Source organism: Balaenoptera acutorostrata, chromosome 13 (genome assembly GCF_949987535.1).
Source record: "Balaenoptera acutorostrata chromosome 13, mBalAcu1.1, whole genome shotgun sequence".
Lineage (NCBI taxonomy): Eukaryota > Metazoa > Chordata > Mammalia > Artiodactyla > Balaenopteridae > Balaenoptera > Balaenoptera acutorostrata.
In genome coordinates, this window is record NC_080076.1 from 88,230,274 (window position 1) to 88,255,223 (window position 24,950).

The 24,950-nt window shown below is 49.4% G+C and overlaps 1 protein-coding gene across 4 annotated transcripts in view; it reads left to right on the forward strand.

The window, feature by feature from the left end:
• Positions 1-24,950, forward strand: part of TMEM132B (transmembrane protein 132B) — a 414,018-nt gene that overhangs the window by 25,898 nt on the left and 363,170 nt on the right. The gene's annotated exons all lie outside the window — the stretch shown is intronic.

A 24,950-nucleotide genomic window follows, 5' to 3' on the forward strand; every position in this document is an offset into this window, starting at 1 on the left:
TGCTGCGTAGCCCGCTGATCGCCTCCTGCAAACGCGGGCTGCCCCAGCGCCCCGACCCTAGGGCGGCCAGGCAGTTCAGGGCGCGCAGGGCCGCCTGGAACGTGGTGCTGGCCAGAGCCATTGCTTGGGTACCGTGGAGCCGGGCTCCCCGCTGGCACCGGCGCAGCTGTCGCCGAAACCTAGTGAGTGGGAAAGGCAAAATAGTCAGGTATTTTGGGTCTCCGCTGGAGTTTGGAAAGCTTTCTATCACCTTGGTTTGGCTACATGTTGGTCCTAGAGGACGTGTATCCTAAAATGCCAGTTCCTCCCCTCCTCCCGCCCCAAGCCGCGGAGAAAATTCTAAAGGCTCAGAGGAACCGGGAACAGTCACCAGCAACATTCATGTGCGTTTGGAGAGCTCGGTTCTCCAAACCTGTTAACATCAGGACCCGTGATTTGGGAGCAGGTAGCTGTTGCTTGAGAAGATTCTTCTCATCTTCTTAATAAACAAACCACACAGCCACCCAGAACGCAGCAGCAAAATACAACTGTAACTTTTCAGCTTTAACTGTCTTGGAGGGTTGCAGTTAGTAGCAAACCTTGTATGCCAACTTAATGTGTGATGTATTTGCTTGGAAAAAGTAAATATTGTCTTCCTTCGAGATGCCCTTAAGTGACCCAAAATATTTAATAAAATCTTCCACTCGGAGAAAGGCTTTTGTCAGAGACATCCATGGGCATTCAGCTTTGGCTCAATTTAGAGAGCGGTGTTGGGCTTGACGTGGATGAATCTTTAATCTGCTTGGCTAATAAGCAGCTCTGATAGCTGTTTTGCTCTCCGCGTTGCTGGGGTCGAGGCTGTTTTCTCTTAGCTGAAGCCCTGGAGCCCGTTCCCCAAAGTGCACAGTCCCTCGGACCGGAAAATCGCAGTTTTGTCTTGATTTTGTCCCTGCACGGGGGGTCAGTGCTCCTAAGTGAATATCAGAAATCTCTCAGAGAAGCTGCCTGCCTAGTGCTGTGTTAAGGGAACATGTTGAACCCTCCGTTTCCCCCTTCCCTAGCAACAGAAGAGCTTGTGCCCGGCTCTGGGCGGCCCAGTCCTGGTTGGGAAGGTGTGCCACCCCGGAAACCTGGTGCTGGCCCAGCTCCCGAGTCTCCCTGGAGGGGGGGGGTCTCAGCTGGGCAGCTCATTCTGGCAGGTGCTGCTAGAGCAGAGTCCCCAGTGCCGTCGCCAGGTCCTTGCGAGCACATGTAAGCCTTTCACCGGTCCCCACCAGGGACACAAAGAGACGACAGTTTGATAACTCTATATTTAGCACCAGTTAGGAGAGCTGGGGGAAAAAAAAACAGGGCTGAAATTCCTGAAAGGTACTTAACTGCCTGCCGTTGGTTGAAAGGTTTGGAGGAATTAGCTAGAGCATCCTTCAGAGCTGGTTGGATTTTCTGGATAATTTCTGGCATGATTTCCCGACCACGTTTGGCTGAGGCTTCCGGAGAGCGGCTGGAAGAGTTCAGAGGCGAGGAAGGACGCGATCTCTCCCCCATCACACACAGGGACTGTCTGCTTTGTGCCCCCTCCCCCCTCCCGCGTGGGTAGCTGCCATGGTAAAGAGTGTGGTGGGTGTATTTCTTTCAGCCTTGCAAGCGCTTAAACATATGGAACTGTACTTGGTAAGAGTCAGCACAAATCCCCCAGCTTAGCGACTAGGGGGCCCCTATTATTCAAGCCACTTTTGTGCCTGCTATGGCTTTGCAAATTAGCGGCTCTGTTACTGTCCCTGCTGGGGAAAATGGACGCGCCTTGCTCCATTGACCCATTATGCTCAAGGTCTGTAAAGTCAGGGTGGGCGGAGAGCCCCCGACAGAGGGTCCTTGTGAGTGGCAGAGCCTGCTAGTTGGAGGGAGGGGGGAGACTTTGGCTTCAAGGCAGAGATGCTCTTAGCCGTGCCTGGCACCTTGGCGTGGTGTGTGGTATATTTCTTTCTCGTTACAACAGTGATGTGTGTGGGGGGTGCCCATGGGTGGTGTTTCTTTTCAGAGAGGTGGCACTGGGGTTGGCGGGGAGCCGTGTACTAATGCTGTCGCCTCCCCCCGGGTGATTTAATGGCCGGACCATGGAGGTTCCCAGAGTAAATCATTTCGTCCCTGCCCCGCCCCCGCCCTGGATGCAGGGAACTTGAGAGGCATCAGGCTTCTGCATGAGCTGCGATGCTTGAAGCCAGTAATGAGCGTGGTGGTTGCCATGGTCCAAGGGAGCGCAAGAAACCCCTCGCTTGTGGGTGGGTGTGAAGTCGGGGAGGGTGGTCTCTGGGTCGGCAAAGCCCTTGCAGCGGCCTTGTGCCCCCTGCGTTGTGTGCGGATGGGCACCTCCTTTCTTCTCTTCTGGCTCAGAAATTGAATGGGGATGGAGAGGGTGCATTTCCCTTCAAAGCGATGGGATTCAGCAGATGCATGACCTCCCATCACCATGGGGAGACGGAGGCACCCTGGCACGAGAGGCAGCATCATGGGGGTGGTCGTGGTACCACCACCTCTTCCCCAGAGTAAATGAGTGGACTTGGAGAGCAAGAAGTGTCTTAAAGCATCTCCTCCAACAGCTCCCCCTGCAGGTGGCAGAGGAGACTCGGGCATGGGAAGTGACTCGCTCAGGGTCACACCGTGAATTGGTGTCAGACTGGGGCTTGTGGCTCCCACAATTTCTCTGTTTTTTAAAAACTCCTTGCCCAGGACTTTCTCACCCTGCACAGTGGAGCCTTTCTGGTCAAGGAGTTCTACTGTCTGGTCCTTTAGAGGACTGTGACTTCATTTAAGGAGCCCAAGGTCAAGAGACAGACAACCGCTGGGGGTGGCTAAAATAGCAAACGTCAACTCAGAGAGGCAGGTAGCAAATCATCACGATGATGATGATGATGATGATGATGATGATGATGATGGTGATGTAATGGTGATGATGATGGTGGTGATGGTGATGATGGTGGTGATGGTGATGATGATGATGGTGATGGTGGTGATGATGATGGTGGTGATGGTGGTGATGGTGGTGATGGTGATGGTGGTGATGGTGATGGTGGTGATGGTGATGCTGCTGATGATGATGATGATGATGATGGTGATTATGGTGATGATGGTGATGGGATGGTGATGATGGTGATGGTGGTGATGGTGATGGTGGTGATGGTGATGATGATGGTGGTGATGGTGATGATGGTGGTGATGGTGATGATGATGATGGTGATGGTGATGGTGGTGGTGGTGATGATGATGGTGGTGATGGTGATGGTGATGGTGATTGTGATGGTGATGGTGATGATGGTGAAGGGATGATGGTGATGATGATGGTGATGATGATGATGTTGATGGGATGGTGATGGTGATGGTGATGGTGGTGATGATGGTGATGATGGTGGTGATGTGATGATGATGGTGATGATGGTGATGGGATGATGGGGTGATGATGGACACACATGCTTCTGAAGTCGCTCCCTGTGTTGTGGGCACCATCGCAGGCATTTCCTCATATGAACGGGGTGAAATACTCACCACTCTGGCAAATGGACACCCTCAGTATTCACAGTTTACAGATGAGGATATTGAGGTCCAGAGATGCCAAGTAACTTGGCTGAGGTCACACAGGGTCAGGATTCCAGCCCAGACGCTGGTCTGTGCCTTACGCACCACCTCACACAGACAGATTCCCCTCCACAGCCTTGTGCAGAACTGTGTGGACAGACTCCTGGACAAGCCAGGCTGACATTCCAAGGTGGTGGGTGGCTATTGAGTCCCTTTCACTTCCTTTCTGCTCTCTCTCTGCAACAGATACACCTATTAATGCGAGCTAAGGTTTCCAGCTGTAGAAATCAAACAGATTGGAGTCAGCTCTGCAGGCAGCTAGGAGTCCTTTGAGTTCTGTGCCCTCGAGGGATTAGACGGTTACGTTAAAGGGTGCGACTTCAGCAGGCAGACACCCCCCTCCTTTCCATTTGGTCTCCTGCGCTGGTTCTCCCACGTCAGTGAGGCTCAGAATCAAAAGCAACACTGCAACTAGCCCCGATCTACGCGTACTGTGCGTTCTAAGCCCTTTGCTGATTTTACTTCGTTGAGTCCTCAGTGGCTCCCGTGGGGTACGGACTTCTGTTTGCCCCATTTTACAGATGAGGAAACTGAGACCCAGAGAGGTGCCATGACCTGTCAAGGTCACACGGCCACAAAGGGATGGGCCGTGGATGTGAACCCACAGTGTAACCGTCTCAGAGTCAGGGCTCTTTGCTGCTACCTTCTCTACGTTTGTAGGCACTGAGTTTTGTGGGCAGCTTATGGATTCTGAGACTAACTTGGGCCCAGGGACGTATTTCAAGTTGGGGGCAGAGCTGGGTCTTTTTTGAGAAACCGTTTTGGGGAATTTTGTCCCCTCTAAAGTCAGCTTGGAGTCCAGGGGTGCATCAGCAAGGAGGGGTTTGGTGTTTTTTTTTTTTGTCCCTAATATTGTTTTATTAACACTTGATGTTTTCTAGGATTCAAAAGTTTATTTTTTATTTATTTTTGAAAATTTATTTATTTATTTTTGGCTGCATTGTGTCTTCGTTGCTGCGTGCGGGCTTTCTCTAGTGCGGCAATGGGGGGCTACTCTTCCTTGCAGCGTACGGGCTTCTCATTGCAGTGGCTTCTTGTTGCAGAGCGTGGGCTCTAGGCACGCGGGCTTCAGTAGTTGCAACACGCAGGCTCAGTGGTTGTGGCTCGCGGGCTCTAGAGCACAGCCTGAGTAGTTGTGGCTCACTGGCTTAGTTGCTCCACGGCATGTGGGATCTTCCCGGACCAGGGCTCGAACCCGTGTCCCCTGCTTTGGCAGGCGGATTCTTAACCACTGCGCCAGCAGGGAAGCCCCAGTAGTACGTAATTTTTTTAAATTTAAATTTAAATTTTTAAATTGAAGTATAGTTGATTTACAGTGTTGTGTTAGTTTCAGATATACAGCAAAGTTATACCGTATCAGTATATGGTGTATATACGTATATTCTTTTTCAGATTCTTTTCCCTTACAGGTTATTACAAAATATTGAGTATAGTTCCCTCTGCTATACAGTAGGTCCTTGTTGGTTATCTTTTTTTTTTTTTTTTTATAAATTTATTTATTTATTTATTTATGGCTGTGTTGGGTCTTCGTTTCTGTGTGAGGGCTTTCTCTAGTTGCGGCAAGCGGGGGCCACTTCTCATCGCGGTGCGCGGGCCTCTCACTATCGCGGCCTCTCTTGTTGCGGAGCACAGGCTCCAGACGCGCAGGCTCAGCAATTGTGGCTCACGGGCCTAACTGCTCCGCGGCATGTGGGATCTTCCCAGACCAGGGCTCGAACCCGTGTCCCCTGCATTGGCAGGCAGATTCTCAACCACTGCGCCACCAGGGAAGCCCCCTGGTTATCTATTTTATATATAGTAGTGTGTATCTGCTAATCCCAAACTCCTAATTTATCCCGCCCCCTCACCCCATTCCCCTTTAGTAACCACAAGTTTGTTTGCTATGTCTGCAGGTATATTTCTGTTTTATAAATAAGTTCATTTGTATCATTTTTTAAAAGATTCCACATATTAATGATATCATATGATATTTGTCTTTCTCTGTCTGGCTTGCTTCACTTAGTATGATCATCTCTAGGTCCATCCAGGGCTTGGCGTTTTGGGAAATTGAGCCGACGTGGAAGGCTGCTGGCTGCCTTTGGGACATGTCTGGCTTGAGGGCTTCTCAGTTGCCAGCATTTAAAAAGTGGGAGATGTCAATATCACCACCCAGGTTTCTGGCTTATCTTGAGAAATTGGGAGATCTGATCTAACCCCTTCTAGCCCCTTGGCCTCTCCAAGACTCAGTTTCCCCATCTGTAGAATGGGCCCTGCCTTAGTCCATCCAGGCAGCTATAACAAAGCACCACAGGCTGGGTAGATTATAAACAAGAGACATTTATCCCTCACAGTTCTGGAGGCTGGGAAGTCCAAGATCGTGGCGCCAGCATGGTTACACTCTGATGAGAACCCTCTTCCTGGTTCATAGACGCCCGTCTTCTCACTGTGTCCTCACTCGGTGGAAGGGATGAGGGAGCTCTCTGGGGCCTCTTTTATAAAGGCACTGATCCCATCATGAGACTCCATCCTCATGACCTAATCATCTCCCAAAGGCCCCACCTCCTAACATCATCACATTGGGGGTCACCTTTCCACTTATGAATTTTGTGGGGACACAAGCATTCAGTCTACAGCAGGCCCTGACCCCCTGCTGATCTCATCACAAGGTTGGGAGACACCAGCAGGGTGACGGCGGGGGTGAGAGGGGTGCTGTCCTGTGGGGCCTGCGGTGTCTCAGGAGGGAGGACAGGCAGGAAGGGAGGGGCTGATGAGCTCTTCTCTGCATTAGTCAGACCTGTGAAGAGAAGGATAACGGCCCCTCCGCTGCCTACCAAGTGGTTTCTCACTTCAGGATTTCCCTGGATTCTTCCCTCTCACCCAGGGAGAGGTTAAGGGCTCCAATGTATTCCCAGATGGGAGCACCGAGATTCAGAGGAACTCAGGGACGTGCTCAAGGCAACACAGGCCGTGAGTAGCAGGGCGAGGTCTCCTCCCCAAAGTCTCTGACTCCTGTCTCCCCTGCCCCTAAGGCACCTCCTTGTCCTGGAGTTCTGCTTCAGTTTCCCCTCCGTCAGCCTTAGGTGCCTGTGACCTCAGGGGCTTGCATTATAGGGCAAGTTTGGTGTGACAGAGCGAGGGATAAGAAGCCAGCAAATACATAAGCAGGAAAGTCTCAGACAGTAATTTACACTCTTCATACTCAATACAAAGCAATCTGATGGGGAGGGTCTAGGTGATCCAGGAAGACTTCTTGGAGAAGGTGGCCTTTATCTTATTTGAGACCTAAATGTGATCAGACCAGAGCCAGCCCAGAGAAGGGTGTCCCAGGCAGGAGGAATTCGAATCTTTGCAAGGTTCTTTGCACAGTGCCTGGCACACAGCATGTGATCAAGAGGTCCCAGCTCACTCACTCACTCACTCATTCATTCATTCATTCATTCAACAGGCATGTATTAATCAGCGCTCAGCACTAGGGACACAGCAGGGAACAGAAGAGACGTATCCCCCATTCTGAGGAGCTGTCATTCTGGCAGAGTGAGACAATAATAAAACAGTGGACAAACAAATACATAATTTAATGTCAGGGGGTGATAGCGCTACCGGGAGAAATAAAGCAGGGTCACTCGTTGTGACTTTTATTCTCCATCTGGGTGGTTGTTTTGCATCTTCCTGGAAACTCAGGGGCAGGATAGACCCCTGGTACCCCATCTCTGCCAAGGGAAGGCGGGAAAGGAGCCCAGGTTCTTTGGAGTGGAATTCCATCATCTTCTCTTGTTCATCTCGCCTGGGGCCGCAGTCGGTGTGTGCAGAACTCCCCCCCCACCGCCCCCGACATGTGACTCCTGAACTGATCAATACCGTCTCCTTATGTTTCGGTCCCAAAATAGTTACATAAAAAAAATCAGTAGAGTCCAGTTGGATTTGCTGTATTTTATTACTGAGGGGGATGGAGCGTCTAGAATTGCCCGGCGCTTCTGAGCCCGGCTGTTTTGCGGTGTTAACCTAAATTAACCTGTTGGGGGACCTAACTCACCACGGCTGCGCTTCGGAGCCCAGGATTCAGCGCCTCGGAAGGGTGACTCGGTAAATACTGCCTCTCTGATGTCTGCTTTGTGCTTGGAATGCCTCCCACCAGGGCTCTTAGTGCATCGGAGCAAATGGACACGTAAAAGTACTGCCGTGGCTGCACCCCGGCTCGCGGGGCTGGCTTGGTGGGCCTGCCGGAGGGTCCTGGTTTTCTTCCCGGGACTCTGGAGTGCCGGACCGGCCCTGCCCGGTCTCCTGGCTCTCAGAATCCGTGGCTGCCTTTGCCCGGTTCTCTCCGTGCTGCGTCCTTGTCGATGGGTTTGTATCCTTGGTTTGCTGTGTTCCTCTGCGTTTGTGCCGTCTGCTGCCGCAGGCTCTCCCGGGTGAGCTGGTGGGGCCGGGTGAGCGGGGATGGGAGCCCCGGGGCAGAGGGCTGAGGGTGCTGTGGCAAGTGAAGCCGTGGCCCGGTGGGAGGGGACCTTGTTCTCCTGCAGTCCGCTCCGAAGACGGCACGGGGAGAGGAAGGGGCGGGGCATGGTGTAGATGGAAAATGTTGTTTTGCCAGGAAAAAGGTGTTTCGAGGGTGGCAGTGCAGCGGAACTTTCCAGGCCAGTGGAGAGCCGCTGGCTGCCTGTGGGCCATATCTGGTCTGCAGGCTTCTCTTGTTAGTTACCGGCATCGAAAAAGTGGGAGATGTCAGTATCCAGGTTTCTGGCTTCTCTCAACAAATTGGAAGATCTGGGAGCGCTGGTGTGGCTCCTTGATCTCCCGGAGACTCAGTTTCCCCATCTGTAAAACGGACCCTGCATCCCCTGCTGCTGATCTTCGAAACCTCATCCCACTCTGCTTCCTTCCTTCATTCTGCGTTAGTTCGTTGACACGTGTTTTCTTGTGCACCTGTGCTGTGACAGGCATTGTACTTGGAACTGGTGATACAGCAGGAACAAGACAGGCAAAGGCCCCTGTCCTTGTGGGGTTAGCGTTAAGGTGCAGGGAGATAGAGACTGAAATAGCTAAATAACTAAAATATACTGTTTATTAAGTGGTCATAAGTGCTTTGGAGGAACATGAAGCGGGGGAGCAGACAGGGAGTGCTGGGGAGGGATGTTCTGCCATTTTAAATAGCAGGTGTCGCTCAGAAAGGTGACATTTGAGCAAAGACCTAAAGAGGTGAGGGAGCCAGCCAGGGGGCTATCGGAGAGAAGAGCGTTCCAAGCAGAGGGAATAGCCAGTGCAAAGGCCCTGAGGTGGGAAGGTGCTTGGCAGGTTCACGGACAGAAAGGAGACCAGTGAGGCTGGGCTGAGTAGTAGATGAGGTTAGGGACCAGAGCCTGATAAGGACTGTGGCTTTTGCTCCGCGTGAGGTGGGAGCCATTGGCAGGCTTGAGCAGAGGAGATGGTGCTCTCACTCATGGGAGCAGAAGCAGGGAGAGCCCCACGGGGCTACTCAGTAGTCCAGGCAGGGATGCTGGTGGCTTGGGTCAGAGTGGCAGCTGGAGAGGAGGTGAGAAGTGGTGAGATTTGGGGTGTAGTTTGAAAGTTGCGCTGTGGGGTTTGCTGATTGATAGATTCGTTCAATAAATATTTATCGGGAGCCAACTATATGCCTACCCCTGTATTGATTTGGAGGCCAAATCAATATTTGTTAGTGGTGGAATTAGCAAACAGCACTTATACCTGTGAGTTGGGCTTTTGCCTTTTATGTGCTCTTCCCAACAGCTCTGGGGAGAAGGCTGGGATGGATGAGCCCGTTTTTCTGCATCTGTGAGATGGACATAAAGACGTCATTAAGGAGAGTAAAGTCAAGAGGATCCAATGAGACAATAGATGCAAATGCTTCTTAGCAAGTGCCCAGCACATACTAAGTGCTCAGTAAATGGGGGCAATTATTTATTTATTTATTTATTTATTTATTTATTTATTTATTTATTTATGGCTGTGTTGGGTCTTCGTTTCTGTGCGAGGGCTTTCTCCAGTTGCGGCAAGCAGGGGCCACCCTTCATCGCGGTGCGCAGGCCTCTCACTATCGTGGCCTCTCTTGCTGCGGAGCACAGGCTCCAGACGCGCAGGCTCAGTAGTTGTGGCTCACGGGCCTAGTTGCTCCACGGCATGTGGGATCTTCCCAGACCAGGGCTCGAACCCGTGTCCCCCGCATTGGCAGGCAGACTCCCAACCACTGCGCCACCAGGGAAGCCCGGGGGCAATTATTAATAATGTTGGTAGGACAGTTGAGGAAACCAGGGCTCAGATGTGCTATTTGCCCCTGGAAATACGTGGAGGAGGAGGTTGGATCTGAGCTGTGACCTATCAGATTTAGCTTGGGGTTCATTTTTCTTGCTGGAACCACTACTATTCTAAGAAAAAAATTCTTCCTGTCTTCATGATGTGATTATTCTGGCATAATTTATTATTGTTAGGTTGCCAGTGCAGGTGTACTTGCTTTATTTAGTAGATGTGTAGGTGAAAAGTTGTGTGTCAATCAAATTCTATTTTCTCCATCCAATTCCACAACAGTTGAGAGATGTGTAAATTCCATCTGACCCTGTGCTGGCCTTGGCTCCTGTGTTGTTGCTTGTTATTTTCTGTACCCATTAAATCGGGCATCACCAGGCTATGGTCCATGGACCAAATCCGGCCCTCGACCTGTTTGTGTAAATAAAGTTTTATTGCAACACAGCTATGCCTGTTTGTTTACTTATTGTCTATGGGTGCTTTCTCACAACAAGGGTAGGGATGGGTAGTTGTGACAGATCCTATGGCCTGCAAAGCCTAAATAAATTACCTACTATCTGGCTCTTTTAAACACAAAGTTTGCCTTAAATAGTCAAGCAGTGGTCATGTAAATGTGTGTTTATAGCACTCTATGGTCAAGACAGGTACCCACTTTTAATGTCAAAAGAATTATCCAGCTCATCTGAGCAAGAAGAATTGTGGGTTTGGTATCCCTTGGTTAAAAAAGAAAAACATATTGATTGAAAGTTGCCATCAATTCAGTAATGCTCTTTAACGAGTGGGTTTTGGTAATTACAGTAGCATTTATGTAGCATTTTAAGAATAGTAGTACGTGTGTGGGAGATAGTTTTTACTCTGCAGGCAAAGCTCCATGGCTCACAGCTCAGAAGACCCCTTGGAGGGATGCTGCTGGAGGGAACTAGTATTAAAGGAACCTACTGCGTAGTTATTTTATACTCAGAATGACTCCAATCAGTGGATCTCTTTTATGACCTTGTGTTTTTTCCTATTTGGTTGTTTTAAAGATGAATGTAGCCTTCCCTATTTTATCTGTGATGCCCAAGTCTATGATATTTTAAGTTTCCAAATTTAAGATTTTAAGTGCACTCATGGAGATGATGTATCAAATGCAAAGGTATGTCAGTGGATTAAATCTGGATTCTCACAGTTGCAAGGGACAAAATGGGGAATTTACTAGTCCCTGAAGGTGGGAAGCTTAAGGAGGAAACAGCTTCAGGCATGGCTGGATCCAGGGGCTTACTCTCCTAATGAGAACTTCTGCTCTCACTCTGTCTCTTGGTTCTCTTTTTCCCTGTGTTCACCTAATTCTCAGACAGGCTTTCTCCACCTTATGGCAAAGTTGGCCACAGTTGGCTCTAGACGTTCCTCTGACCAGCAGAAGTCAAATGTCTCTTTCTTAATTGTCCCAGCAAGAATCCCAGGACTGACTTTTACTGGACTAGTGTGGGTTGTGTGCTGACCTCTCAACTAGAGACGGTGGCTGTGGGGATGGAATCCTGCAGCCGATCAGTCACACTTAAGTGTCTCTGGAGCTGGAATTGGAAGCAGCTTGCCGGAGAGATAGGCAAGGGATGATTTCCCAGAGGAAAATCTGGGTGCTTCCACCAGAAGGAAGAAAATTTTACTGCGACAGGCTACCAGGTGAGGTGGGGACCCCCCACCCCCACCCCAGGTCAGGAGAGCCCTCATGCCTGGATTGACACCTCTGGTGCCCCTCCCCCAAGGAGCCAACACTCACCCCTCCCCTCCCGCCCTTTTGTGGGTTCTCTCTTGGCTGCTGTCCAATCTCCTGGGGCTTCTGTTTTGTACGCGTGACCTCTGATCCAGTCCAGTGATCTCACACATGTCTTAGTTGCTTTGGTTGAAAACATGGACTGTTTGGAATGTAATCTGCTAATATATATGAAAAGAGAACTTGATCTGTGACCCAGCAGTCTCACTTCTGGGAAACCTATGTTTTCTAGAAATAAAGGCACCACTGGTAAGGTTGTATGTTCATGGATATTTATAGCAGCATTGTCTGTGGTGGTAAAAAAGAGAAAAAACCCTAACTTTTCATCAGTAAAGTAGTTCTGGACTAAATGGTGGTATTTCCACGCTTGGATCACCAGGTAGCTGTTAAAAACAGTGGGTTGGACATCCCTTGTCCTGGAGGGATGACTGGGGCTTATTGTCAAGGAGAAAAGTGAGTAGCAGGGTAATTTATCCTGTGCAATGCCATTTTAATATAAACAACCAACCAAAAGTCTCCTATGTGTATAAAATAGCTATATTTATATAGTGCTTTCTGTGTGCCAGCCACAGTTCTAATATAGCTACACATATTCTCAACAAGCCTGGGAGGTGTGTGGGTATTATTATTATACCCATTTTAAAGAAGGGGAAGTAGAGGCACCGAGAGGTTAAACAAGGCTATATAGCTAACGAGTGGTGGAGCTGGGGTTTTAATATAGGTAGTTTGGATCTTAACCCTCACTCCATGCTGCCTCTTACACTGCCCACCCCAACTGCATCCCTTCACACACATGCCTTTATATTATTTTATTAGTGTGGAGAAAGGTGTGGCTGGACTACTGACCTCAGTGAAGGAATGAAGTGGGTGGTACTGGTGGGGTGGTGGGAAGGGAGTTGGTGGGGGCTTAAAGGGAGGAAACCAGGAATGTTTGAGACATTTCAGCCACAACAATGCTGATTTTGAAGTAGAGAGCCCAGTTCTTTCTCTTAGGGTTTCTGGGTCCCTGTTGGGGCTGGTGAGAATGCCTTAGTGGGGACCCTCTGAATTTGCTGCTGTGCTTTGCTGGTGCGGGGGGCTAAGGTGTGTGGAACTCAGACCCAGGAGGGATGCTGCTTGGTGTTTCACTGGGAGAAAGGAAGACTGGATATGGTGTGATGGGCATATTTGTTGAAAATGGGCTCATCAGTGAAAGATAGAGAATTAAAATAGTGATGGCTTGGGAATTCCCTGATGGTCCAGTGACTAGGACTCTGTGCTTTCACTGCTGAGAGCACAGGTTCGATCCCTGGTCAGGGGACTAAGATCCCAAAAGCTGCACGGTGCGGCCAAAAAAAAAAAAAAAAAAAAAGTGATGGCTTAAAAAGTAGGAGTTTATTTCTCTCCCAAGTCAGATTCTAGAGCTCAGAAGCCCAGGACTGTAGGTTGTCTCTGTTCCGTGAAATCCTCTTGGACCCGTGCTTGCTTTTACCATTTCAAGGTTGAGGTCTTTGTCCTCATGGTCTAAAATGGCAGCTACCGGTGCAGCCATCTCATCTTCATTCTAGACACCAGGATTGGGGTGCAGATAAAGAAAGGGTAAAGGATATGCATCAATTGTCTTTTACAGAAGAGTCCTAGAAGCAGCCCCATGATGTTTCCACTTATATCCTATTGGCTGCAACTAAGTCACATGGCCACATCTAGTTGCAAGAGAATCTGGGAAATGCAGTCTTTTTTTTTTTTTAATTTATTGATTTATTTTATTTTATTTTTTAAATTTTTATTTATTTTTGGCTGCGTTGGGTCTTTGTTGCTGCGTGGGCTTTCTCTAGTTGCGGCGAGCAGGGGCTACTCTTCATTGCGGTGCGTGGGCTTCTCATTGCAGTGGCTTCTCTTGTTGTGGAGCACGGACTCTAGGCGTGCGGGCTTCAGTAGTTGTGGCACGTAGGCTCAGTAGTTGTGGCACACGGGCTTAGTTGCTCCACGGCATGTGGGATCTTCCCGGACCATGGCTCGAACCCATGTCCCCTGCGTTGGCAGGCAGATTCTTAACCACTGCGCCACCAGGGAAGCCCGGAAATGCAGTCTTAATTTGAAGTTGCTAAAAATCAAAAGTTCTGTTACTCTGGAAAAAGGAGAGAATGGATATTGGGGGGATAATTAGTAGTTGGTGATGAATACCCTATCAGGGATAGCACGGCATTTGAAGAGAAGGTGTAAACAGGATCTTTTATAATCATACTGTGTGTGTGTGTGTGTGTGTGTGTGTGTGTGTGTGTGTGTGTTTGATTTTTTTCTGCCTCCTAAGGTGGAAACCTGGGAAATATAGTTTTTCTGGGTGAAAGCAGTTTGGTGACTGCATAACATTATCTCTGTCAAAGATGTGAAAGTGGGGACTTCCCTGGTGGCGCAGTGGTTAAGAATCTGCTTGCCAATGCAGGGGACACGAGTTTGATCCCTGGTCTGGGAAGACGCTGCAGAGCAGCTAAGCCCGTGAGCCACAACTACTGAGCCCATGTGCCCTGACTACTGAAGCCCACGCGCCTAGAGCCTGTGCTCTGGAACAAGAGAAGCCCCCGCAACGAGAAGCCAGTGCACCGCAACAAAGAGTAGCCCCCGCTCGCCGCAACTAGAGAAAGCCTGCGCACAGCAACGAAGACCCAATGCAACCAAAAATAAAGAAAGAAAGAAAGAAAGAAAACGATGTGAAAGTGGTTTAAAAAATATGAGAGCTAGGTCTGAAGTCCCTTTTGAACAATTTCATATCTTTCCAAAAGGTAACTACTCTTTATCAGTTTGCTGTATATTTTTCCTTGTAGGAAATATATATATATATATTTATAATATAATGTTTTAAATTTGTTTTTAATAGTATACATCGTGTCTCTTCTCCAATATCCATGTACATACAGAACTATCTTTTTTTTTGTTTATTTATTTTATTTTTGGCTGTGTCAGGTCTTAGTTGCAGCACACGGGATCTTTGTTGTGGCACGCGGGATCCTCTGCTGCGGCACATGGGCTCCAGAGCACGTGGGGTCTGTAGTTGCGGCAGCGGGCTCTCTAGTTGTGGCCCGGGTGCTCGGTAGTTGTGGCTCGCGGGCTTAGTTGCCCCACGGCATGTGGGATCTTAGTTCCCTGACCAGGGATCGAACCCACATCCCCTGCATTGGAAGGTGGATTCTTAACCACTGGACCACCAGGGAAGTCCCTGAACTATCTTATTTTTTTGAATTGCTGCATGGTATTCCATGGCAGGGAAATATCAAGGTGTATTTAGTGATTTTCCACTGCCTCAGAAGATGGAGGATTTCCCAAACATAGAAAGGAGGTTTAGAAAGATTTGCAAATGGCCATCCTGCCCAGCAGGAACACTGTGCAGAAATCAGCATCCAACCAGGATCTGCAGACATTTGAGGAAAGACAGGGTGTGACTGAGTGATAGTGGATGAAAGAACTGACACTTGAAGAAGTGGAGTTAACACAGAAACGGGGATGAGGAGGGCTGGTTCTTAGAACCCAGGCCGCTTGCCCAGAGCTGCTGCTCCTTGATGGCAAGGACTTGCCGATGCTGCCCGAGGCTCCATTCCCAGTGGTTCCAGCTGTGGATGATCCCCAAAGGGCTTGGAGTGCCAGTGCATCTACTCATGGCATTTCTCTAGCTTCCGGAAGCTTCCGTCTTAGAAGAGAGACATCTTCTGTTCCCCAGTCTGTGCCTCCATAGCGCTTACCACAGACACATTTCTTTCTCATGCAAAAGGCTCTTTAGGGAGCACCATGAACTTATGATGAATTTTTAATTTCCCTATGATATTTTTTTCTCCTTCCACCCACTCTCCCCCCCACGCCCAGCCCAGTTAAAGTGTTTTTCTCTTAAATTTATGGGCTGAGCTGTTAAGAGGGTCTGTATATTTCAAGAGGAAAAGTGTTGGGGGCGGAGGTTTTGGCCTTACTGTTTGCACCAGCTTCACTCACACGCGCTCCAAAGTGGCCTCATTTCCTACCTGATCAGTTTGCCTGTCATCTCGGGTCATTATGTAAGGGCGACTAAATTCTGCTTCTCTTCATTGTAGCGTAGAGGACAACATGAGGGAGGAAGCTGCTGGAATTTCTTTTTCAATCTTTCCCATCCTGCAAGGTTCCCTACCTCCTCTTATTCCCCATCTTTTTTATTTATTTGGTTGTGCCGGGTCTTAGTTGCGGCAGGCAGGCTCCTTAGTTGCGGCTCCAGGCCTCCTTAGTTGCGTCACGTGGTCCCCATCTTTCCTTGTGAAAGTTTTTAATAAGTGTTTGAGTGAGGGAATGAACTTCTATAGCATCTCCTGTCAGCTTTCTATCTCTCACTGCTTGATTAGATATGCTTTGCTCCTCTGGCTGCTCTCGCAAACTGTTTCAAGCAGATCTCTGAAATTAAGGGCATGAACTCAGGTGGCAGACTGCTTGAGTTCAAATTCCAGCTCCACCACTTGCTAGCTCTGTGACCTTGGGTGAGTTACTTAACCTCTCTGTGCCATAGCATGTTCATCTGTGAAAGGGGGAAAGTAGGAGCTCCTACTCTTTGGGATGTTGTCAGGATTAAGGGAGATGTTGTATAAGAATTCAACACAGTGCTTAAATCCACATGGGTCTGTAATAAATGTTAGCCCTTTTTAATCCTCTTCTCCAACCATTGAGTATTTAATTGAACACCTACTATGTGCCCTCGTGCTCATTTTTGTGGTTTTTCTCATCTCTTCTTCCACATCCCTTCATACCAGATCTTGCGGTATGATAGTGGTTGACTGCTATTTTTTTACCTTTCTCTGTGAATAACACCCTGATTTTATTTTGGGGAACCACTGTTCCCCTGCTTTGTGGTCTGGGTATTGCTAACTTTCTCCTCCTTCTCCACGGGTGGGCTCATGACTTGTGCCTGACCAATCAGAACAGCTCATCTCCTAGGCTTCAAGGATTGTCTCAGGCTTGGGCACATGACCCAAGCTGGGCCAATGAGAGCCAGCTCTGGGATGTTTGTTGTAAGCATGGGGAGGGGTGGGGAAGGGCTTCCTTTTCTATTGCAGTTGCTAAGCTGGGAGTATGGGAGCCTGAATGTAGCAGTTATTATTGCTGTGTAACAAATTGCCACAAACTGATGGCTTAAAACAGCCCACATGTATCATTTCACAGTTTCTGTGGGTCAGGAGTCCAGGCACAGGTTAGCTCTGCTTCTGGATCTCTCACAAGGCAGCATTCAGGGTGTTAGCCAGGGCTGGGCTCCCATCTGAAGGCTGGACCAGGGAAGAGTCTGGTTCTGTGCTTACCTGGTTGTTGGCAGGATTCAGTTTTTGTGGGCTCTTATGCTGAGGGCCTCGGCTTTTTTGACACGTGGTCCTCTCCATATGGAAGAGAGTGGCTTCACCAAAGGCACTAAGTGACAGTCTCTTGTGACCTAATCACAGAAGTGATCTCCCTTCCACACTGAGGTATGATATTGGTCAGAAGGAATTTACTCAAGGGGAGGGGACCACACAAAGCCATGAATGCCATCAGGTGGAGAATACTGGAGATCATTTTAGAAGCCACCTACCGGGGAATTCCCTGGCGGTCCGGTGGTAAGGACTCCCCGCTTGCGCTGCAGTGGGCCTGGGGTTGATCCCTGGTTGGTCCGAGAACTCAGATTCCTCAAGCCGCGCAGTGCGGTGCGACAAAAAAAAAAAAAAAAAAAAAAAAGGCAGCTACCTACCATTCTGGATCTGTGTGAGAATGAAGCAACATGGGGGAAAACAGAGCCGAGAGGGGGAGAGGGGGGAGAGTTTCCTTGTGACCATACTGGAGTACCCAAAAGTAGCTGCTTCTGGTAAGAGCTTTATCTTGAATTTCCCCAGTACAAGACCCAATACATTATTTTTCCCCTTAAGCTACTTTGAGTTGGGTTTCTGTCACTTGCAAGTGTCCCGATGAAGTCCCGTGAAGGCTTCTCACATTCCCTTGCCTGGCGGTGACTGCGCCTCCTTGGAAAGCCTTTGGCATTCTGTGTGCTTGACTAAAATCTAGAAAATGTCACATGCCTTATCTCCCCTCTAGGCTGAGCTCATGGAGGACAGAGTTGCGTGAATTTTTTTAACCCCTCTTTCTTGCTTTAATGCTGTCAGACACAGCGGATGCCGTCTGCCAGTAATTACCGGCATGAGAGGCTCTTCCTCGTCCCTCCCCCTCCCCCTGCCAATCAAACATGTCTCAGAAATGATCTCAGTCGTCCTGCACCTGGCTCAGGGTTGGGATCCTGGGTGTCAGAGGCGAAAACATCTCTGATGCTACCCGCCAGAGGCAGCGCACATCTGCACACAGAAATCGCAGGGAGAGTGTGAACTTCACAGCGTTGGGTGGTTCATCCTCACATAAATGACAAGTCACAAGCAATAGAACTGATCAGAGGTTGCGCTTGGCTAATTCCCTTAACATTTTAGATTTTAACGGATGACTTTTATGATGACCCTGTGCGAACTTTTACTGATACCAACACATTTCTTTTTTTAATTCAAAAAATTAAAAAAAATTGAAGTGTAGTTGATTTACAATGTTGTGCAATCTCTGCTGTACAGCAAAGTGACTCACTTTTACACATATATACATTAAAAAAAAAATTCTTTTCCATTATGGTTTCCCAGGAGATTGGATATAGTTCCCTGTGCTATACAGTAGGACCTTGTTGTTTATTATATTCTAAATATAGTAGTTTGCATCTACCGACCCCAAATTCCCAGTCCATCCTTCTCTCTCCCCTCACCCTTGGCAACCACAAGTCTGATCTCTATGTCTGTGAGGCTGTTTCTGTTTTATAGGTAGGTTCATTTGTGCCATATTTTAGATTCCACATGTAAGTGATATCATATGGTATTTGTCTTTCTGACTTACTTCACTTAGTATGATAATCTCTAGGTCCATCCATGTTACTGCAAGTGGCATTATTTTTTCTTTTTTATGGCTGAGTAATATTCCATTGTATATATGTACCACATCTTATTTATCCATTCATCTGTCGATGGGCATTTAGTTTGTTTCCATGCTTTGGCTATTGTGAATAGTGCTGCTACCAACATATTTCTTTTTAGTGATAGGATTTTATAATTTTTCTAGGGTTAGTAGAATTTTCTTGCATAGCCAGAATGTATGATCTCCTATTGGATGCCAATATATAAAAAATATATGCTTTTTCCACAAAACCATTTTAAGATGCTTTTCATTAATGTATTCAGTCCATTGCAACGACCCAACCTCGGAAGTCATTCAGGGTCACATCCAAGTGCATTTTATTCACTGGAGGCCAGCCGTCATCAAGGGAAGGGGAACCTGACTCCCCCCCTCATGATCGGAAGAGTGTCAAAGAATTTACAGATATATTTTAAAGCCATCACAAGTGCTTTGGAGAAAGATGGCTACAGGCAGAGGGACCTCAACAAGGATTAAAAAGTGAATCGTCTAACAGACCTCTGACCAGTGATGGATGATCAGTGACCTCTGGTCAGTGATGAGTCTGACTGATGAAGGAGTGATGGGGTGGGGAGAGAGGAACGTCTTGGCTCCTGGATTCAGGAAGGCTGTGCTGTGATTGGTGGGATGGAGGGTGGGACTGCCTGAACCCCCAGCTGGGAGGCGGTGTACCTGGTCCCCTTTCCTCTTAGTTTTTCTTTTTTTTTTTAAAAGGAAGTATTTATTTATTTATTTATTTATTTATGTATTTGGCTGTGCCGCGTGGCATGTGGGATCTTGGTTCTCCAACCAGGGATCCATCCCGTGCCCCCTGCAGTGGAAGCATGGAGTCTTAACCACTGGACCGCCAGGGAAGTCCTCCTCTTAGTTTTTCTTGCTGTAATGATGTCCTGCTGGTCTTCCTCAGAGACACCAGATGCCCTGAGCCCTTTGCTGGTGATATGCCTTGGGGGCCTGTGATTGAAGCGTGGTCCCTTACAGTCTCTGGCCTGACTCCCGGTCAGCAGATTTGGTGCGGGGTCCTCCACCACGGGGCCACTAGCCACAGCCGCGGTGGCCTTGTGTACAGTATATCCTGGTGGTGGCTTTGGTACCCAGATATTTCTTCTCCACCTGCCTCTGTCTCCCTCTTTATTCATTTGCTCATTCACTCCTTTCAAAGGGATTCTTTGGGAGTTCTTAGCATTCCGGGACGGTGGCGGGGCTATACCTTCCTCAGTGGGAGAGGCTTGAATTGGAATATGAATGTCACCTGGGGCTCCGCACATTGTTTCTGTGTTGAGCACACATTTGAAGGGGGAAGAAAATGTAATTGGCTCGTTCCTCCTGTGCCTCTTCCACAAGCCCCTGGGGGAGTGAATGGGAGGTTTTAGAGTTTCTGTGCCCTGCTGGTTTCTCCATGCAGGGTTCTGGAGCTTCCCGTCCTGATGCACACGTGGAAGGAATCTTTGCTACCCCCTGATCCAGCGGCTGTAAACCAGTATCTCATGGCCACATACAGCCCAGGGGCATATCTGTTTGGCCAGCCCCGTGCTTTAATAAGTTTTGAGCTTTTATTCAAGATCTGGAAGATTTAGTATTAAAATCTGGATTTTCGGCTTCTCTTTGGAGGGCGGCAGGGCTGGTCCAGAGAGTGACAAGTGGCTGCAGTGACATTCGCCGATTCATTTGCCGATTCATTCATCAGATATTTAGCTGCGCACCTTCTGTGTGCCAGGCACTGTTGTAGGTGCTCGGGATGCAGCCCCTATAGTCGAGGAGCTTCCATTCCATCTAGAAGGCATCGTTCATTTTTGTCACCTGTCTGGTCACTGTCCTGTAGAACTTTCTACGATGATAGGAACGTTCTTCATCTGTGCTGTCCAGTATGGTAGCCACTAGCTACACGTCGCTGTGGAGCGCTAGAAATGTGGCCAACTAAGGAACTGAACTTATGATTCCATTTCATTAGAATTAAAGTTTAAACAGTCATACTTGGCTACTGGCTAAAGTATTGGACAGTGTGCCTCTAAGGAATTGAATTTGCATCTTCCACTTGTCAACTAACCCAACTCCTTCATGTAAAAGTTGGGGAAACTGAGGTACGTGGATTGTGCAAAGCCAGCACTGGAACTCAGATCTCCCTGATGGCTCACCTACGCTGTCCAGTGTGACGGATACCAGTTAAACAGTGAATGGGTGGGGATGACATTCGAAATAGTTGGAGAGATGGCCGGGGCTGAGGTTATGCAGGGCCCTGTAGACTAAGGGGAAGAATTTGGATTTTTAAAAAGATAATTTATTTCTGTGAGAGTCACATACAAATTAACCATTTAAACATGTGCAATTCAGCGGCATTTAGTCCATCCACACTGTTGTGCAACCATCGCCTGAAAATGTCCCAAAACATTTTCATCACCTCAGCAGAAACCCCATATCCTCTATTTTTATTGTTTGGCTCCGCCGCGCAGCTTGCGGGACCCTAGTTCCCCGAGCAGGGGTTGCAGCCGCACCTTCGGCGGTGCAAGCGCAGAGCCCTAACCACTGGGCCGTCCAGAGACCCCCCTCGCCTTTAAGCAGCCACAGACCATCCTCCCCTCCCCCAGCGCCTGGCAGCCGCCAATCTGCTTTCTCTCTCTCTGGATTTACCTGTTCTGGACACTTCATGGAGATGGAATCATGCAGTGTGTGATCTTGTGATCTTTTGTGTCTGGCTTCTCTCACGTAGCATCACGTTTTCAAGGTGCGTCCGTGTCGTAGCAGGTGTCAGTGCTTCGTTCCTTTTTACGGCCGAGTCATATTCCCTGGCACGCCTAAGGAATTTGGACTTGGTCTGAGAGCAGCGGGGAGCCATGCAGGGTCTCTGGCAGGGGGGTCGTTTCTTTCTAAGCGTTGCCGGAAGAAAGTCCCCATTCTGCAGCCCAGTGCCAGACAGGGCTTCCTCCCCTGGGTTCTCTGCAGCCAGTTCTCAGCTTTGCGTGTGGGGTCCAAGGCGCGGGGCTGTCCCAGGCGCCTCCCCAGATCCTCACACGCCCCTCACCCTGTCACCACGGGAACCCTCCTAGGACCCCCTTCTGAATTAATTTGAGCTTTGAGAGGTGTGTGTGGGGGTCCCTTTCCACCTGCCTCTTGCCACTCAGATGCCCGCCAAAGCGCAGGTCAGTGATTCACATGAGACAAGTTATGTTTGGAAAATCGATTTGATTTGGGAAGGGAGCTCCCACATTGAGGAGAAGGATTTGTGCTCCAGGTGGCCTTGCCTGGGAAGCGGGGGCCAGTGGGTGGCGGTAACAGGCTTGGGGATTATTGTATTCCCATCTATTTCTCCCTTATGTCTGTTAGTATTTGTTTTATATACTTGGGTGCTCCTACGTTGGGTGCATATATGTTGATGGGTGTAATATCTTCTCCTTGTATTGATCCTTTTATCATTATATAGTGTCCTTCTTTTTCTTTCTTTGTAGCCTTTGTTTTAAAGTCTATTTTGTCTGATATGAATATTGCGAGCCCCGCTTTCTTGTCATTTCCGTTTGCATGAAATATCTTTTTCCATCCCTTCACTTTCAACCTATGTGTGAGGCTTGGGGATGAAAGAGAGGAAAAAGGAAAACGAGACCCTCCATCCAGTGCAGCCTGAACAAGCATGAGAGGCGTCCTGTATCTAAAACTGAGTGCTGCGCCTGTGAACTCAGAACCTGGCCAGCCCAGCGCAGCTAGCCAGCGCCAAGTGGGGCACAGGCTCAGGGGCCCACTTTCCCCCCGGTGGCCCAGTGGCCAGCTGGGCTTCCTTGTGCTGCCTCCACAGGACAGACATTGGTGTGGTAGAGGAGCATCCTGGCCACGGGGACAGAGCTCTTCTGGGGGCAGGAGGCCATCAGGTTTCTGTCCAGTTGCCCCATCCTGGGGGGGTGGGGAATCTTTGGGGAGGGGGCAGATACTTGGTTTGCCCTGCCCCAGCCTCTGACAGAAGGGCCAGGCTCAAGGACCCCCGTCTCGTCTCAGTGCCCCTCTTTTCCTGGCCACCATGGTCCTGGTCACCCCTGGAGCATGGAGACACTTGTCCCTTGTTTATCAAACCCTGCTGGTCATAGGTCTGAGCCATTTGGTGGAGCTCAGTGTCTCGGCGACTCAGCCTTCTGGTTTGTGGGGTGGCTCTTCTTTTTTCAACGAGTTTTCTTTTCTCTTTTACACTATGCAGTGCAATGGCTATCGATCTTATTTAAAAAATGAAATGATAAAGTTGTTATGTGTATATTTTCTCCTAGTAGAAAATGAAAACGTTCCCCAATCCTGAATGCTCTCCTCCTTCCCCGGAGATGACTACTCTTGGAATTGTGTGTCTTTCCAGATGCTTTTCTGTGAGTCTCACCTGTATTCATTCAGCACATACTAATTTACTGAGTATTTATTCTCTGTGTCGGGCACCGTTCTAGACTCTGCAGATGTATCAACGAAGGAGGAAGACAAAAATCCCAGCTCTGTCGTGGGGTGGAGATTCTAGGGGGGACGTGAGTGCTGTGGAGAAAAACAAAGCAGGGAGGGGTTGGGGAACCCTGGGTTGGGGGGTTGCCATTGAGAGGGTGGTCAAGGTCAGAAGAGAGTTGGCTGAGAAGGTAATGCTTGAGCAGAGGTCCCGGGGGCATGAAGGAGCAAACCACATGACTGTCTGGGGGAAGGGTGCTCTCACCTGTGAGAACAGCAAGTGCAAAGGCCCTGAGGTAGGAGATGCCAGGTGTGTTCATGAATCAGTAAAGAGATGGGTGTGACCAGAGGGTCCATAGAGCAGAGGAGATCAGATCAGTGATGAGGCCGGATCACAAGGGGCTTAGCGATCCCTTGCGGTGCATTTGACTTGTACCCTGAATAGAAAGGGACCCACTGGAGAGTTTGAGCAGCAAAGTGACCTGGACTAATTCCCATTTTAAAAAGTTCCCTCCACTGTGGTGCAGGAGACAAGCTGATCCGGGCTGGGGTAGGGTGGGGGTGGGGGGTCAGGCAGGAGACCAGGGAGGAGGCTGCAGCAGTGACGGGGTGACAGCGGAGGTGGGGAGCAGGGTGGGGCCGGGGATGTCCCCGAGATTCTGGCCTGAGCTCTTAGAAGAATTGATTTGCACCAAGTCCGCTGGGGGCAGTCTGAGGGTGGCAGCGGTGTGGGGCCGTGTTGGATCAGAGATGCCTGTTCCCAGTGGAGGTGTCAAGTGTACTGTGGGATTCTTGGGTCTGGCATTGAGACCTTTACCTGCCTCCTGCCCCAGATATTAATATTTGTCCCCCAGCCAGCCCTCCATCACTTTGTCTCTCCTCTCCCTAGGATCACCCTCCAACTCTGCAAACTACCCTGAACACTGCTGCCCCTCCCGGACAGGAGTGGGGAGGGGGGCCCCCTCCCTGCAGACCGCCTCCCTCTGGCCTGGGCATCTGAGCTGTGTTGGGGCCCGGAGGCTGAGTCCTGGAGGGAGAACTCAGGGCGGGACAGGTGGAAAACCAGGGGATCCAAACAAATAAGTTAAAAAACCGAAGGAAGGCAGTGGGTCCATCCCGGGAGCCCCCCTCCCCCTCTCTTCCCCTCCCTCCCAACCACCCCATTCCTTCCTCGAAGTCAGCCTGGCTTCCTCTGTCACCAAAAAGAATAAAAGTCATGATTTCCTGGCTCCTTGCTGGCAGGGGTGAGTGAGGGATGCCCTGTCGCTTTGCTGTGTCGGCCACCCCCGGACTCCTCCTTTCCTCCTGCCTGCAAAGAGGGCCTGGGGGCAGGGCGGGGGGCTAGGGCGGGGTGGGAGGTGAGCACCATTGTGAGATGCCCCCAGCTTCATTCATTGATGGGCACTAACGGCCTGTAATGAAGACCCGAAAGAACCTGCAGCGCGCTTGTTTGTTTCCACCGGAAACGGTATTCGTGAATTGGGTTGTCTTTCCTCCTAACTCTTCAGAGCCCTTAGCTACCCCTCTCCCGCCTCCTCTGCAGAGTCTTCCGTCTGCACCACCACAGCCAAGGGGCTGCCTGTTCCATCTCTGGTCCCCGTGCTTGGTGGGCTTGGTTTTGTTCTGGACGGCAGGGGTTACCTCCTAGCCCAGGGCTTCCCTACTCTGCTGCCTTTAGAATCGCCTGCAGGGAGGGAGGGAGGGAGGGAGGGAAGGGGGAGGGGTTTCCACTTTCGCGGGAGGGGGCGGGGTCCGCACCTGCTGAATCTCCGTGGATGTGGCCTGGGTACCTTTTCTGTTTTGTCTTTCACATATTGAAAATTCTGTTTAATGCTTCAGTATTTTTTTGTGTGTGAGCTGAAGTATCAATGTAAAATTAAGGTTTATGGAACTTACTGGCAACAGGTTCTAAGTAGCTAGCTCCACTATTTTTCTTAAAATTGAGGTGAAATTCACGTAACATAAAACTAACAATTTTAAAGTGTGTACAATTCAGTGG